Source organism: Leucoraja erinacea, chromosome 14 (genome assembly GCF_028641065.1).
Source record: "Leucoraja erinacea ecotype New England chromosome 14, Leri_hhj_1, whole genome shotgun sequence".
Lineage (NCBI taxonomy): Eukaryota > Metazoa > Chordata > Chondrichthyes > Rajiformes > Rajidae > Leucoraja > Leucoraja erinaceus.
The window spans coordinates 24204793-24220713 of record NC_073390.1 but is presented as its reverse complement, the minus strand read 5'-3'; the positions used below and the strand labels follow the sequence as shown (position 1 = coordinate 24220713).

General features: G+C 48.3%; 1 protein-coding gene across 1 annotated transcript in view; it reads left to right on the top strand.

Annotated features, from left to right (window-relative positions):
- The first annotated feature begins 224 nt into the window (after window positions 1-224).
- LOC129703414 (fibronectin type III domain-containing protein 3B-like) overlaps window positions 225-15921 on the top strand; it is a 149201-nt gene continuing 133504 nt past the window's right edge. The window contains 1 exon segment of the mRNA XM_055645820.1: window positions 225-828. The gene's annotated coding sequence lies outside the window, so the exon portion shown is untranslated.

Genomic DNA, 15921 nt, shown 5'->3' with positions numbered 1-15921 from the left:
GGTGAGCAGGGTGAGACTGGTAGGGACACAAAAATGCTGGAGAAACTCAGCGGGTGCAGCAGCATCTATGGAGCGAAGGAAATAGGTAACGTTTCGGACCGAAACCCTTCTTCAGACTGATGCTCTTCCCTTCTTCATAGATGCTGCTGCACCTGCTGAGTTTCTCCAGTATTTTTGTATACCTTCGATTTTCCAGCATCTGCAGTTCCTTCTTGAACAGGGTGAGACTGGTGTTTGATTTTGCTGGTGGCCTTGCCGAGGCAGCGTGAGGTGTAGATGGAGTCAATGGAAGGGAGGTTGGTTTGCGTGATGGTCTGGGCTGTGTCCACAACTCTCTACGACATCTTGCGATCCTGGATGGAGCTGTTCCAAAACCAGTCCATGATGCATCCCGACACAATGCTTTCTTACGTCGCTCCTGTAGAAGTTGGTGAGAGCTGATGGGAGCATGACCAACTTCTTAAGCCTTCCAAGGAAGTAGTGTGCTTTCTTTCCCATTGCCCCAATATAGATGGTCCAGGAAAAGTTGCTGGGGATAGTTACTCCTAGTTAATTCGAAATTTCCAAACTCGAGCTGCTGAAAGGCGCTACAGAGACGCAAGTCTCTCTTTGTTTTTACGTGAGTGTATATTAGCCGGAATACGGTAGCATAGGCTTGGACTCTGATAATGTGAGTGCCTCCGACAGTAACATGGCGAAGGCTGTTCTTTTTCCCAGTTCACCTCCCCAGTGCTGGTATCTGTAACCGAGGGCATTTGCAAACGGCCGGGGGAATAAAGGGAACTGCAATCCAGGGGAATTAATACACACACACAGTCACAAACCAAGGTAAGAGATCTCAAACCAGTTAAACAAAACCCCTTTGGGAGGGTGGGAAAAACGAGAGGACTGTTGTTACAGTGGGGCTGAAATGAACATCCTTTTTATCTTCTTTTCATGGAATTAAGCTTGGAATGTTTCTGTGTGCGAGAGGGAGAGATTGAGAGAGAGGGAGAGAGCAGTCGTGTTTGCCTGGCGGAGGGGCGAGATACACAGATATGGGGGACGGAGTGGGGGGAAAAGTTACAAAAGTTTAGAACTTGTGTGTGTGTGTTTTCTTCTCGACTCTTTCGCTGCTGATCTGGAGCGGATCGGATTAGGCTCTTGGCGTTTGTTGGTATAAATCCGTTAAAACAAAAGAATCAATTAATTATCCCTCAACTTTTCATCCCCTTTTTCCTCCCCATTTTTTATGAGGTGGTGGGGAAGGGGCGGGGAGGGGGGGAGTGGGATTTGAAATGTTTCAGATAGAAGTCACTTCTCAGTTTGAGGTCGTGATAGGAATTCTGCTTCCATCACACATATAAAAGTTTGCTTGTAGACGTCTCTCCCCACTTTTCTCTCGCTATTGTTTAAGGGGGAGGGGGCGAGTGGTCTTCTTGAGATCAGGAGTCACTCGAGTGGGTTAAAAAAAGCGTTCTTGATGTCATGAGGCTGTATTGCCACGTATTTTGTATTAACTCTGGGTTTAGTGGAATCAAAGAAATCGGAGTGATTTTATTTTCTACTCTCTTCCCTCCCTCCCTCCCTCCCTCCCTTCCCAATTGTTGCAGCTGGTGATTTTATTTTAATGTATAAAATTACTTCTAAAAATAATATTTGCCAGGGATATCTAGAGAGAGGGAGAGAGTGTGTGTGTGTGTGTCCACATTGCATTCCCAACATACTCCTGCATTCCAGACGGACTCCTAATTCCTAAGGAGGGGTGGAAAAAAAAGGGGGGATGAAATGGGGGATTTGTGGCGTTTTCGGCTCGCTGACAGAGACGTGAGTCAGAGCCCGGCCTGGCCTTATTTGGGGGGGACTCAGACTTATTTGGGGCGGACACAAGATAATAAATCGCTGCTTTTGTTCTTTTTAAGACGTTAATTCTTCTCTCACCCCCCCCCCCCCCATTCCTTTTTTTTCTCTCTCGCGTCAAAGTCAATATGAAGTCGAGCTGGAAAGGTGAACACATTAAATGTTGGTATTTCAATGGTGTGATGGACACAGAGAGAGAGACAGAGACAGAGAGAGAGAGAGAGAAAGAGCGAAAATGATGTCCCGAGGCTGGAGATTGTTTGATAATGGTTGCAAGGGTCAGACTTCAGTTGCCGACGGTCGATGTGTGATAGAGAGAGAGAGGGGGGGAGACAGAGAGAAATAGACATAGAGAAGACAGACAGACGGAGAGGGAGAGAGAGAGACAGACAGAGAGATAAACACAGGGAGAGACAGAGAGAGGGCAGACAGACAGCGAGAGGCAGAGAGGAAGACAGACAGAGAGACAGACAGAAGAGAGAGATGATAGAGTTAGACAGACAGACAGACAGAGAGGGAGGCAGAAAGACGGAGAGGGAGGGAGACAGAATGAGAGAAGGAGTCAGATAGAGACTGTGAGACTGTGTGTGTGTGTATAGCTGGAGTTAGGATCTCTTCAGGTAGCATCAGGTGCCCCCCCCCCCCCCCCCCCCCCCCCCCAGGCACAGCCTGAAGAGAATCTGGCTTTCAAAAATAAAATCTGGATGCATGGGTGATATTGGAGAGAGGAGTAGACAGGCAGGGATTGACAGGGCTCCCATTCGGTCTGCGTCCGTCGTGTGGAGATGGGAACTTTTCCATCTAAAATGCTGCAAGAGTATTGGAGGGACTTGGTGGATTGTATTTTTAATTTTTAACAAAATCTACGTGTCGTGCCTGGTTTACCAGTTCTTTTATTGCACGGATTTTATGTGGCATGTGGGACGTGGGGAGAGGAGAGGTGCAGTATTTTCCATGTGTTTCGAGCAGTGAACCATGACATTCAGTCCTGATCCGAACGGGATGAGATGGTTGTGAAAAATTTCAGACATTCCAGGAGGCTGATCTTGCCGAAGCCGGGAATTCTTACAGAAGTTTGATTTGAAAGTGACAAACGGTGGCAGTTTTTTGCCAGGGAGCTGGAAACTGGGGTTCGCTGAGGAGATGATAGTCTTTGGGGATCACACGTATAAATCATATGACTTTATTTCAACCCACCCCACGCTACAAAAATAGGTCTGTTGCAGAAATATTTTTGCTTTGACTCTGGGCCAGGGCTGGCTGGGCTGCTGGTGGAATGTCAGGACATGAAGGTAGACACACAACAGTGTGGGGTGGGTGGTGCCTGTGGGGACAGGACTATCACGGGACAGGCAATGAGATGCAAGACCCAACTTGTACCACTTTCCCCTCCCACCTCCCCCCCCCCCCCCCCTCCCTTTTTCTCCATGGTTAGATACACAGAGAGAAACTCCCTCCACCCTATCCCATCACACACTACCAGGGTTAGACACACATTGTCCCATCACCCATTTCCAGGGCCAGTCATGGAGCAAAGCTGTCTCTACATCCCATCACTGGAGAAAAATGATGGGTGATATTGTGGGTCGGTTCCCTTCTGCATTCTGTCCACCCATCCTTTTTCCCCCCAGAGACGTTGCTTGACCCACTGGGATGCTCCAGCACTCAGGTCAAGGAAAGAGCGAGCATTCACGTTGCGGCCCTGTTTCCACCAATCTTTCCACCACCAGCACGCACAAGAAGCACAAGACAGACACCATCGTGCAGATGCTGAGAAGAGTGTTCAACTCTGGCTGAACAACTTCTAATCTTGTATGTGAACTCGATAAGAAGAAGGCCCCAGCACTTTGTGTCTATCTTTAGAACAGTACAGCACAGGAAAAGGCCCTTCGGCCCACAATGTCTGTGCTAAACATGATGCCAAGATAAACTGCCTGCCTCACTGAGTTACTCCAGCACTTTGAATACGAAGGACGATTCCAGCATCTGCAGTTCCTTGTACCTTCATCTTAAGGAATGGAGTTGACATGAGTGTCGTTGATTGTCTTTGGATTTCACCTTTGGAAGGTAGAATAGTGTCTTTCTTGCCCATTGCTGGCAGATAGAAATTGGATGGATTGTGAGGATTATTATGCTCTGGGTACCAGGTATTGTAATCAAAGCCAAGAAACAACACTAGACTTGGAAACCGCATTTGCCTCTTTCCTTTGTTGTTATATATCTGCAATGGGCTCTGGGCTGGCTGGGATATTCGGAGGAGATACACTTCATGAATCCGTCCTTTTAGCAAGGCCGGAGAGGCACCTTGGAAGTCCAAGTGCTGGCATGAGCTTCTTGTACCATGAGCAGGTTATCTCTGGTGAATCGGAATGCAAGGACCTGCTGGTTTGTGCCAAGGAATTTCTCCTGCTGCAAGGATTTGCGGTCAGCTGCGATCCTTGGCTTCCTTTTGTGCATTGTGTGCATTTGAGGGAGGGAGGGAGGGAGGGAGGGAGGGAAGGCTGCAATACCTTTCAAAGCAACCTCAGAAACAGCTGGAAATGTGACTACACCTTGTTTCCACATTTCCCTCACACCCGAATCCTGCCAGGTTAGATTTAGCTGCCACCAATAACAAGTCAGTTGGCACAGAGTTCAGCTTCGTTTATCTTGGCTTAGCTTAGGTTTAGTTTAGGTTGAGTTTATTGTCACGTGTACCGAGGTACAGTGAAAAGCTTTTTTGTTGCATGCTCTACAACCAACAAAAAGACTACACATGATTACAATCGAGCTGTCCACAGTGTACAGATACAGTGTAAAGGGAATGACATTTAGTTCAAGATAAAGTCCAGTGAGTCCGATTAAAGATAGTCCGAGGGTCTCCAGTGGGGTAGATGGGAGGTCAGGACCGCTCTCTAATTGTTGATAGGATGGTTCCTTCCCCTGATAACAGCTAGGAAAAAACTGTCCCTGAATCTGGAGGTTTAAGAAGGAACTGCAGATGCTGGAATATCGAAGGTGGACAAAAATGCTGGAGAAACCCAGCGGGTGAGGCAGCATCTATGGAGTGAAGGAAATAGGCGACCCTTCTACAGAATCTGGAGGTGTGCGTTTTCACACTTATGTACCTCTTGCCTGATGCAAGAGGAGAGAAGAGGGAGTGAGACTAGTCCTTGGTTATGCTGGTGGCTTTGCTGAGGCAGCGTGAAGTGTAGGTGGATCTACACATGTTCTCCAGAGATGCTGCCTGACCCTACTGAATTGCTCCAGCACTTTGCACCCTTTGTGTATCCTTTGCCTGGTGGGGCTGGTGAAATGAGGGAGTGTCTCTCCCGCCGATTGCAGAGAACGGGACCGGGGTGGGTATACAACCGGTTATCAAGCTGCGGTCTTCCCCACAAAGGGAGGCTAGGCTAGGCGATGCGGTTTGGGCGGGTTCTGTCGGGTCAGCTCAGGTGAGCTTTGTGGAGCTTTTGTTTCAGATCCTTCTATGACCTCAATAAAACCTTTGTGAGCAGCGTGGCTAATCCAGAGAAGGAAACTGGAGATCAGGAGATGAACAAGGCCACGTATAGATCGGGTAAAAGCAGGTTCTTGTGCTTTGAAATTGCCGTACTGGGCCAAGATGCAACCAGTCAGGATGCTTTCTACAGTGCATCTACTTTCTACAGGACTCGAGGGCCTGAGCTACAGGGAGAGGTTGGGCATGCTAGGGCTTTATTCCTTGGAGTGCTGGAGGCTGAGGGGTGATCTTATAGAAATCATGTACAAAATCATGAGAGGATAAACGGACTGAATCTTTTCAGGGAATTGAGAACCAGAGGACATGGGTTTAAGGTGATAGGTGAAAAATTTGTTAGGAACCTGAGGAGCAACTTTTTTTACACAAAGGGTAATGGGTATACGGAATGAGCTGCCGGAGGAGGTAGTTGAGGCAGGTACTATCATAATGTTTAATAGACATTTCGGCAGGGACATGGATAGGAAAGGTTTAGAGGGGAGATAGACACAAAAAACTGGAGTAACTCGGTAGGGTCAGGCAGCATCTCTGGAGAGCAGGGGTAGATCCACCTACATTTCACGCTGCCTCCGCAAGGCCACCAGCATAACCAAGGACCAGTCTCACTCCCTCCACACTCCCACCAGGTCAAGACCCTTCTGCAGACTGGTTTAAACCAGCATCTGCAGTTCCTTCTTACACAAGGTTTAGGGGTATGTGGGCCAAATGTTGGTCGGCATCGGCAAGTTGGGCCAAATAGCTGTTTTCCATGCTGCATGATTTTATGACTTTGTCTCATGTGGATTGTAAATAGAAGGTGCTCGAAACTCTTTAAGGGCCTGTCCTACTTGGCGATTTTTGTCGGCGACTGCAGGCATCATTGATTAACGTATCAGGTCACCGAAAACGTCGCAGCGTGATGCGCCGTGATGCGCCGTGATGCCGTATGACGCGCGGTGTTTTTTCGAGCGTCGCACCATTTTTTTTGTCGCCGCTGGATTTTCAATTGTTAAATCTTTTGGCGACACTGCTATGACACAGAAAAAGTCGCCAGGTGGGACAGGCCCTTCAGTGGACCAGGAAGCAGCTGCACAACCAGAGACCAGAGTTAAGGTTTCAGGTCAAAGACCTTTAATTAGCACCAGGCACAAGTGAAATACGTTCATAGGTCATAGGAGCAGAGTTAGGGCATTCGGCCTATCTTTCCATCTCAACTCTCTTCTCCCCGTAATCCCTGACACCCTCACCAATCAAGAACCTATCAATCTCCGCTTTGAAAATACCCAATGACTTGGCCTCCAACACTGTCTATGGCAATGAAGTCCACAGATTTTTGGCTAAAGAAATTCCTCCTCATCTCCATTCTAATGGCCCTGTCCCACGGTGCGAGTTCATTCCAAGAGCTCTCGCAAGTTTAAAAAAAATCAAACTCATGGTAAGCACTGAGAATGAACGTAGCGGGTACGTCGGAGCTCGGGGACGTCTCTTAGCGGCTCGTAACGCTAGCGACATGTACTCGGGGAGACTCGCTAACGGCAGGTAAGCACGAGAAGACTCGTGAAGATTTTCCAACATGTTGAAAAATGTCCATGAGATCCCCGAGTACCGACGAGTGGCCATTACCGTAACTCTCCGAGTTCGAATCAGGGCAAACGTGGAATGAACTCGCACCATGGGACGGGCCTATAAAGGTAGGCCATTTTATTCCGAGCCTGTGCCCTATTGTCCTAGACTCCCACTAGTGGAAAAAGACACAATGTGCTGGAGTAACTCAGTGGGTCGGGCAGCATCGCTGGAGGTGAGTGCAGGACAAGGCCTGGTGAGTGATAGGTGGATACAGGTGAGGGGGGGGGGGGGGGGGGGGGGGGGGGGGGGGGTTGAAAGGCAGATTATTGGACCAAGGCCAGAGATGCAAAGACAAAAAGTGTGAGATAAGGATAGAAAATTCTGAAGAAAGGTCCTGATCTGAGACGCCTGATCGGAAACATCACCCATCTATGTTGTTTGAGAAGATGAGGGAAGGATGAATGGGGTAGTTCCTTGAATGTGGTGTCACAGTTAGATAGGGTGGTGAAGAAGGCTGTCTGCACATTGGCCTTCAGCAGTTGGGTTATTGAGTATACAAGCTGGGAGGTCATGTTGCAGTTGTACAAGACATTGGTGATGCCACATTTAGAGTACTGTGTTCAGTTTTGGTCACCCTGTTAGGAAAGATGTCATTAAGATGGAAAGGGTGCAGAGAAGATTTACAAGGATGTTGCCAGGACTCGAGGGCCTGAGATACAGGGAGTGATTAGGCTTTATTCATTCGAGTGCAGGAGGATGAGGGGTGTGTTTCCAGAGGTGTTTAAGCACTCTCTGTTTACGAAAGTCCACAAAAGATCATAGTTGCTGAGGTTAGTGTTGTGCAGGGTTCAAAGGTCTGCTGGTTGCTGGGAAGAAGCTGTTCTTGAACTTGGAGGTCATGGTTCTCAGCCTCCTGTACCCTCTTCACGATGGTAGCAGCGAGATGAGAACATGGTTAGGGTGGTGTGGGGCTTTCCTGTAGTGGGAGAGTCTAGGACCAGAGGGCACAGCCTCAGAATAAATAGACATAGCAGCTTTAGAAAGGAGACGAGGAGGAATTTATTTAGCCAGAGGGTGGTGAATCTGTGGAATTCATTGCCACAGACGGTGGTGGAGGCCGTTATGTGGTATTTTTTAAGCGGCGATTGACAGATTCTTGATTAGTAAGGGCGTCAAAGGTTGCGGGGTGTAGGCAGGAGAATGGGATTGAGAGGGAAAGTTAGATCAGCCATGATTAAATGGCAGGACACTCGATGGGCTGAATGACCTAATTCTGCTTCAATGTTCTATGATCTAGATCCCTTCAATGACGGGGAGGTCAGTACCTGTGATTAATTGTAACAAGGTTAATCTCTCTCTGTTTTAAAAATCTGCGCACACGCACTAAACTACACATACTCCTCACCCCTCCCTCCTCCAAACTTCATCTGCCTCCTCCCCTCTCACCCCCGTCCTCTCTCCCCTGCCCTCTCGGCTTGGGTAAGGCTGCTGATAAGAGCTGGTTGAGGGGTAGAGTTTGATTTGATTCTGGTTGTGCTTCTGTCAAACATTCAGGACCATGTTTCCCCTCTGCAGGAATATCAGCGCTTCCCTGTTCTGTGTTCAAACCAGCACCTTCTGCATCTCCACACTCTGCTCTTGCATTAAACGCATCCAGCCACGGCATGGGCCTGGAAGTGTCTTGTGAATGCACTGACTAAACACCCCCCTGCAATGGGATTAGGCACAGTGTAACTGTGAGCAGACGGGTTATTCCCCAGGGCCAGGATTAGTCACTCGGTAACTGCACACAAATAGCGTCTCCACCAGAAAACGAAGCTCGACGGGTCAGGCAGCATCTGCGGAGGGAAATGGACAAGTTTCATCTTTCCAAAATAGACTTTATTTGCAAAAAATATATCAATAACCAAATAAATTATTTACATAAATGTTATAAAATAGCTGCAAGGGAACAACTGTACCACTATACCCCTGTACCACCCCATATAATGTTGAAGATAGACTAAAAAATGCTGGCGTAACTCAGCGGGACAGGCAGCATCTCTGGATGCTCTCTAGTAATTATTTATTTATTGCTCATATTCTATGTCGCTCTTCTAGGGAGATGCTAACTGGATTTCGTTGTCTCTGTACTGTACACTGCACAATCACAATGAAGTTTGAATCTGAATCTGAATCTGATAGAAGGGACGGGTGATGGTTCAGGTCTAATATTAAATGTGTACATTTTGGATGTATTAAGAGGTCTACCAGCTTTTACCTTATTAAGAGTCAAGAGTTAAATTAAGAGTTAATACATACTAAGAGTTGTGGACTGTTTTATATATAATATATATATGCACACACATACACATATGCTATATTAAAGCAAACACTTTCCACAACTTAATACATCCAAATTGTACATATTCAACATTATATGAATGGCGCAGCGGTAAAGCTGCTGCCTCACGGCACCAGGCACCTGGGAGTTTGATCCTGATTAAGGATGCTGTCTGTACAGTGTTTGTACATTCTCCTCGTAGCCGCATTGGCTTCCTCCCACACCCAATGACTTGCAGGTTTGTAGGATAATTGGATATGGCAGGAATTGTAAATTGTCCCTAGTGTACGGGACGATCGCTGGAGCTTGGTGAGCCAAAGGGTCCGTTTCCGCACTGTATCTCAAAACTAAAGTAAAATTGTTAGTGTCTGTACATTCAAACTCGGCAATGTCAGCAGCTCCCATCACCCTTGCACCTCATGTCACTGCGTTTCCCCAAGTGACTCAGCCCCTCAATGTCCCGAAGAACAAGAACCCTGCCTAACACCGGCAGATCCGTGCCACCAGTACTCCACCCACTGCATAATACTGGGCTACAGTACCGGCAGGTCACTGTATAACACTGGGGTACAGCACCGGTTTTGGATGGGTCTGTCACTGTATAACTCTGGGATAGCAGGGAAAGCTCTTTTCTTACTAGGGCAACTCAGTAGCAATGACAAGTGGGTCAAAGGGCCTAATACTGTTTTTCAAGAGTGCCCCAAGACCAAGTTGATTAATTTTGTCATTTGTTAAAATCCTTCAACTAAAAGGATAAGCTGAAGATGGTCTTGCATGGGCGGGATGTCTTCTGCCGTGTTCAGAGATGGTCAGAACCTTTTTCCAAAGGGTGGAAAACTAGAGGGCATAGATTTAAGATGAGAGGGGTAAAGGTTAAAGGTGATGTGCGGGGCAAGTGTTTTTAGGTATGTGGTGCCAGCGATGGTGGTGGAGGCTGATACAACAGTGGTGTTTAAAAGGCTTTCGGATAGGCAATAGACAATAGGTGCAGGAGTAGGCCTTTCGGCCCTTCGAGCCAGCACCGCCATTCAATCTGTACATCGTTCCAGCCTTCTCCCCATATCCCATGACTCCGCTATCTTTAAGAGGCCTATCTAGCTCTCTCTTGAAAGTATCCAGAGAGGTGGCCTCCACTGCCCTCTGAGGCAGAGAATTCCACAGACTCGCAACTCTCTGTGTGAATATGTATTTCCTCATCTCCGTTCTAAATGCCTAACTCCTCATTCTTAAACTGTGGCCCCTGGTACTGGACTCCAAAAACATCAGGAACATGTTTCCTGCCTCTAGCGTGTCCAAACCCTTATTAATCTTATATGTTTCAATAAGATATCCTCTCATCCTTCTAAATCCCAGAGTATACAAGCCCAGCCGCTCCATTCCCTCAGCATATGATAATCCCGCCATCCCGGGAATTAACATTGTGAACCTACGCTGCATTCCCTCAATAGCAAGAATGTCCTTCCTCAAATTAGGGGACCAAAACTACACACAATACTCCAGGTGTGGTCTCACTAGGGCCCTGTACAACTGCAGAAGGACCTCTTTGCTCCTATACTCAACTTGTCTTGTTATGTAGGTCACAGGCACACGGATATGCAGGGTATGGAGGGAAATGGATCACGTGCTGGTAGCAGAGAGTTTAACTTGGCATCATGTTCGGCACGGACACTGTGGGCTGAAAGGCCTGTTCCTGAGCTGTACTGTTCCATGTTCTATATAGACTGGCAAATGGGATTGACAAAAAGGCTTTTTGGTCAGCATGGACGAGTTGGGCTGAAGGGCCTGTTTGAATGTTGTGGACTTTATTGGAGCATGCTTATGATGTTTGTCCAAGAACAGGCTGTAGTTTAGTTTAAAAATACAACATGGAAAGAGGCCCTTCGGCCCACTGAATCCATTCCTTCCCTACACACTAGGGACAATTTACAGAAGCCAATTAACCAACAAACCCGCACGTCTTAGAATGTGAGAGGAATCCCACACAGTCCAATGGAGAAAATGCAAATTTCACACACACACGTATACATGCGCACACAGGCACCGCCTGAGCCCAGGATCGAACCCGTGCCGCCCTGCCCCTAGTGCTTCCTCCCGCTGTGATCCCACGAGCCCTCGGCTTATTGAGCATGTGTGAGCACGCGTGTGCGTCCGTGTGCAGGTGTGTGTGCGGGTGGGAGTGTGTGTGTGTGCGTGTGCACATGTGTGCGTGCGGGTGTGAGTGCTGTGTGCATGCATGCGCATGTGTGTGTGTGTGCGCGCGTAAGGCGTGTGGCAGGTTAGAGCCTTGCTTAGAGACTGGCTGCAAGACTTTGCTGAGCGCCGACAAGACTGGGAACCTGTTTGTTTGGTTGGGGGATAAAGGTGGGAGGGAAATGCACCTTCAGTGTGGAGTCTGGGAGCTGTACACAGACTCCTGCATGAGAATGCCGTACCATTGAGGGATGCCACAGAATGGTTTGTTGGAGCTGGCACACTGAGCAGTGATCGGCCCTGCAGACTCCCATGATGACAGCCCTGGAGAATGCGTGCTAAACTAGCTGGGATGTGGGACACATGGCTGATTCAATGCTACGGGTCTCAGGCTTTGAACGAAAGCCTAGTGATTTGTTTCGAATTTCAAAGAATCCTTCCACATTTTCTCTGCAGTGTTGGCCGCAGTTTCCAAGTCTCCATCGCACGCAACCCTTTCCTTCCTTCCAGCTCTCCAGCTGCCTGTCCTTCTTGCCTCTGATGCAGAGGGGGAGCATATTCACCCCCGGTTCAAACCCCGCTCTGGCTCCCGCCAGGGCAAATACAAATGTCACTGACGCTCCCAGTTCAGACCCCATCTACTCTCTTAGTTAAATGTCTGTTGGAAAAGTGATTTTATAACACTTTTATAATCAATCAGTCTGGAGAAGAGTCCCAACCCAAAACATCACCCTACCCATGTTTTCCAGAGATGCTGCCTGGCCCGCTCAGTGAATCCAGAACTTTGTTCCTATTAGTGAGTCTGTTATTTATTTGAAGAGGAAGCTGTTCTGTCTGTGGTGTGTGGAACCTCTATCTGACGCACTTCACGGTGGCACAGTGGCGCAGCGGTAGAGTTGCCTTGCACCATCAGAGACCCGGGTTCAACCCTGACCATGGGTGCTGTCTCTACGGAGTTTGCATGTTCTCCGTGTGACTGCATGGGATTTCTCCAGGTTCTCCGGTTTCCTCGCAAGGTGTGCTGGTTTGTAGGTTAATCAGCCGTCGCATACAACAAATAATCCTCCGACATTTTCGCCACTTCGAACGGGATCCCACCACTAGTCACATCTCCCCATCTCCACCGCTTTCCGCCTTCCGCAGAGACTGTTCCCTCCACAACTCCCTGGTTAACTCATCCCTTCCCACCCAAACCACCTCCACCCCAGGTACCTTCTCCTGGAACTGCAGGAGATGCAACACCTGTCCCCATACCTCCTCCCTCGACTCTGTCCAGGGACCCCGACAGTCCTTTCAGGTTGGGCAGAAGGTTCACTTGCACCTCCTCCAACCTCATCTACTGTATCCGTTGTTTAAGATGTGGACTCTTATACATCGGCGAGACCAAACGCAGACTGGGCGATCGTTTCGCTGAGCACCTTCGCCTGAACCTACCTGATCCCCTGGTTGCTAAACATTTTAATTCCCCTTCCCATTCCCACACAGACCTTTCTGGCCTGGGCTTCCTCCAGTGTCAGAGTGAGGACTACACAAATTGAAGGAACAGCATCTCATATTTCACTTGGGCACCTTACAACCCAGGGGTGTGAATATTGATTTCACTAACTTCCCCTGCATTCCCTCTTTCCCCCACCCACGTCACACCAGCTTTTCATTCTCACCTAGCTCCAGTTATCAAGGTCCTGTTCCTTTTTTGCATATCTTTCATTCATTTGTTCTATATCTCTCTATATCATCATCGTCTATATCTCTCGTTTCCCTTTCATGTGACTATCCGTCTGAAGAAGGCACTCGACCCGAAACGTCACCCATTCCTCCTCTGCTTGCCCCGCTGAGTTACTCCAGCATTCTGTGCATATTGTAGGTTAATTGGCTTTGGTATGATGTAAAATTGTCCCTCGTGTGTAGGATAGTGCTAGTGTACGGGGTGATCGCTGGTTGGTGCAGACTCAGTGGATCAAAGGACCTGTTTCCACCCTGTATCTCTAAATTCTAAAGAAGCAAGGAACTGCAGATTAAAAAAGGACACACAGTGCTGGAGCAACTCAGCAGGTCAGGCAGCATCTCTGGAGAACATGGACAGGTGAAGTTTTGGGTCAGGGCCCTTCTCCAGACTGATTGGAGTGGGGGAGGGGCAGGGGGAGGTGTGGGAAAGCAAGCTGAAAGAGAGGAGTGGGCAGGACAACGCATGGCAGGTTATAGGTTCGTATAGATGAAGGCTTTTTTATTGATAGGCAGATGGTTGGAAAAAGGCCAGGGATGAAAAAGACAGAAGGTGTGAGACAAGAGGATTGAAGCGCTGCGAATTGTGAAGCCAGAGGAAGGAAGGAACATGGTGGGTCAGGCAGCATCCGTGGAGGGAATGGTTAGACAACATTTTGGGTCGGGATCCTTTAGACCCTCTTTGTTGCCCATTTCCGATGTCCCCACCGCATCCTGAAGCCACATTTATTTACAGTCAGCGTCTGGCCCATAATTTGACGAAGAAAGTGGTGCGATCGGTAGCCGAGCAGTCCTGAAAACCCACGCAGAAACACAAGGAACAGCACACACCGGGTTCTGGAGTAAAACACACAGTGCTGGAGGACCAGGGGGTCAGGCAGCATCTGTGGAGGGAAATGGACAGGAGACGTTTTGGGACGGGACAACTTCCTCAGACTGCTCGCAAAACTCCTGTTCTTTTCCTCACAAACTCCTGAGGAGAATATCTTTGGTGGGATAAATACAAAAAGCTGGAGTGACTCAACGGGTCAGGCAACATCTCTGGAGAAAGGGAATAGGTTTTAATGCTGTCTGATCCGCTGAGTTACTCTGGGTTTGTGTCTATCTGCAGCATCTGCAGCTCCTTCCCACAAATTCTTCAAAGTGCAGATTTCACAGTGGAGTAGATACTGGAGACAGGTCTTGACCCGTAACAGCATCTGTCCAATTCCCTCCACAGATGCTGCCTGCTCTACTGAGTTCCTCCAGCACTTTGTGTTTTTCTGGCAAAGCCTAAAACTGGGCATTAACTAACTGTTCATTGACAAGTAGACACAAAGAACTGCAGATGCTGATTTACACACAAAAAAGACACAAAGTGCTGGAGTAATTCAGCGGGTCAGTCAGCATCCCTGGAGGTCACGGATGGGTGTTGTTTTGTGTCTGTAGAACGGTCCTGAACCATAAAATTCACCTATCCATGTTCTCCAGTGCAGGAAGGAACTGCAGGTGCTGGTTTACACCGAAAATAGACAAAATGCTGGAGTAACTAACCAGGTCAGGCAGCTTTGCTGGAGAAAAGGAATAGGTGACGTTTCGAGGCAGTACCTATCATCAGACTGAGTTAAGGGAGAGGGAGAGGTATGAAAAGAACAAATGGTGTAGGAAGGAACTGCAGATGCTGGTTTACACCAAAGATCGACACAAAATACTGGAGTAACTCAGCGGGCCAGGCAGCATCTCTGGAGAGAGGGAATGGGTGATGTTTTCGGTCGAGACCCTTCTTCAGACTGTCATCCATTCCTTCTCTCCAGAGATGCTGCCGGCCTGCTGAGTTACTCCAGCTTTTTGTGTAAAGAACAAACGGTGCTGCCTGTCTCGCTGAGGTACTCCAGCACTTTGTGTCTTTCCTTAATGATAAGTGTGGTTTGGCTGTACTAACGAAGACACCTCACTTCACCTCTCATCAGTTGAGAACAGACCGATTGTGTGGTAATTAGCCGGGTGCAGTTTTCCTGCTTTTAATTGCCAGGACATAACCTGGGTAACATTTCACACTGGCATTGATGGCAGCGCAACAGGGTAGTGAGGAGTATTAGGTTTAGCTTTTTAGAGTAGAGATACAGTGTGGAAAGAGGCCCTTCGGCCCGCCAAGTTCGTGCCGACTCACCCGTACACTAGTTCCTTGTCCTACACACTAGGGACAATTTACAGAAGCCAATTGGCCTACAAAGCTGTACGTCTTTGTGATGTGGGAGAGGACTGGAGCACCTGGAGAAAACCCACATGGTCACGGGGAGAACGTACAAACTCCGTACGGACAGCACCCGTATTCAGGGTTGAACACGGGTCTCAGGCGCTGTGAGGCAGCAGCTCTACCTCTATGCCACTGTGTTGCTGCTGGGGTAGTGTCAGATACCGTGGGTGGTCTCTGCGGTATCTCGTACTCTCCCTTGTTTCTTGATATCATGTAAGCATCAATCTGTACAGCACAGGAACAGGCCCTTTGGCCCACTATATCCGTGCCAAACATGATGCCAACTTAAACTAATCTCTGCCTGCACATGATGGGACTAGCCTGTTTAACTGTGTCTGCCTCTCTCTCTCTCTCTGTCTGTCTCTCTCTGTTTGTTTCCCTCTGTCTCTGTCTGTCTCTGTCTGTCTCTGTCTGTCTGTCTCTGTCTATCTCTCTCTGTCTGTCTCTCTGTCTGTCTCTCACTGTCTGTCTCTCTCTGTCTGTCTCTCTCTGTCTGTTTCCCTCTCTCTGTCTGTCTCTCTCTGTCTGTCTCTCTCTGTCTGTCTCTTTCCCCCGTCTCTCTCCCCC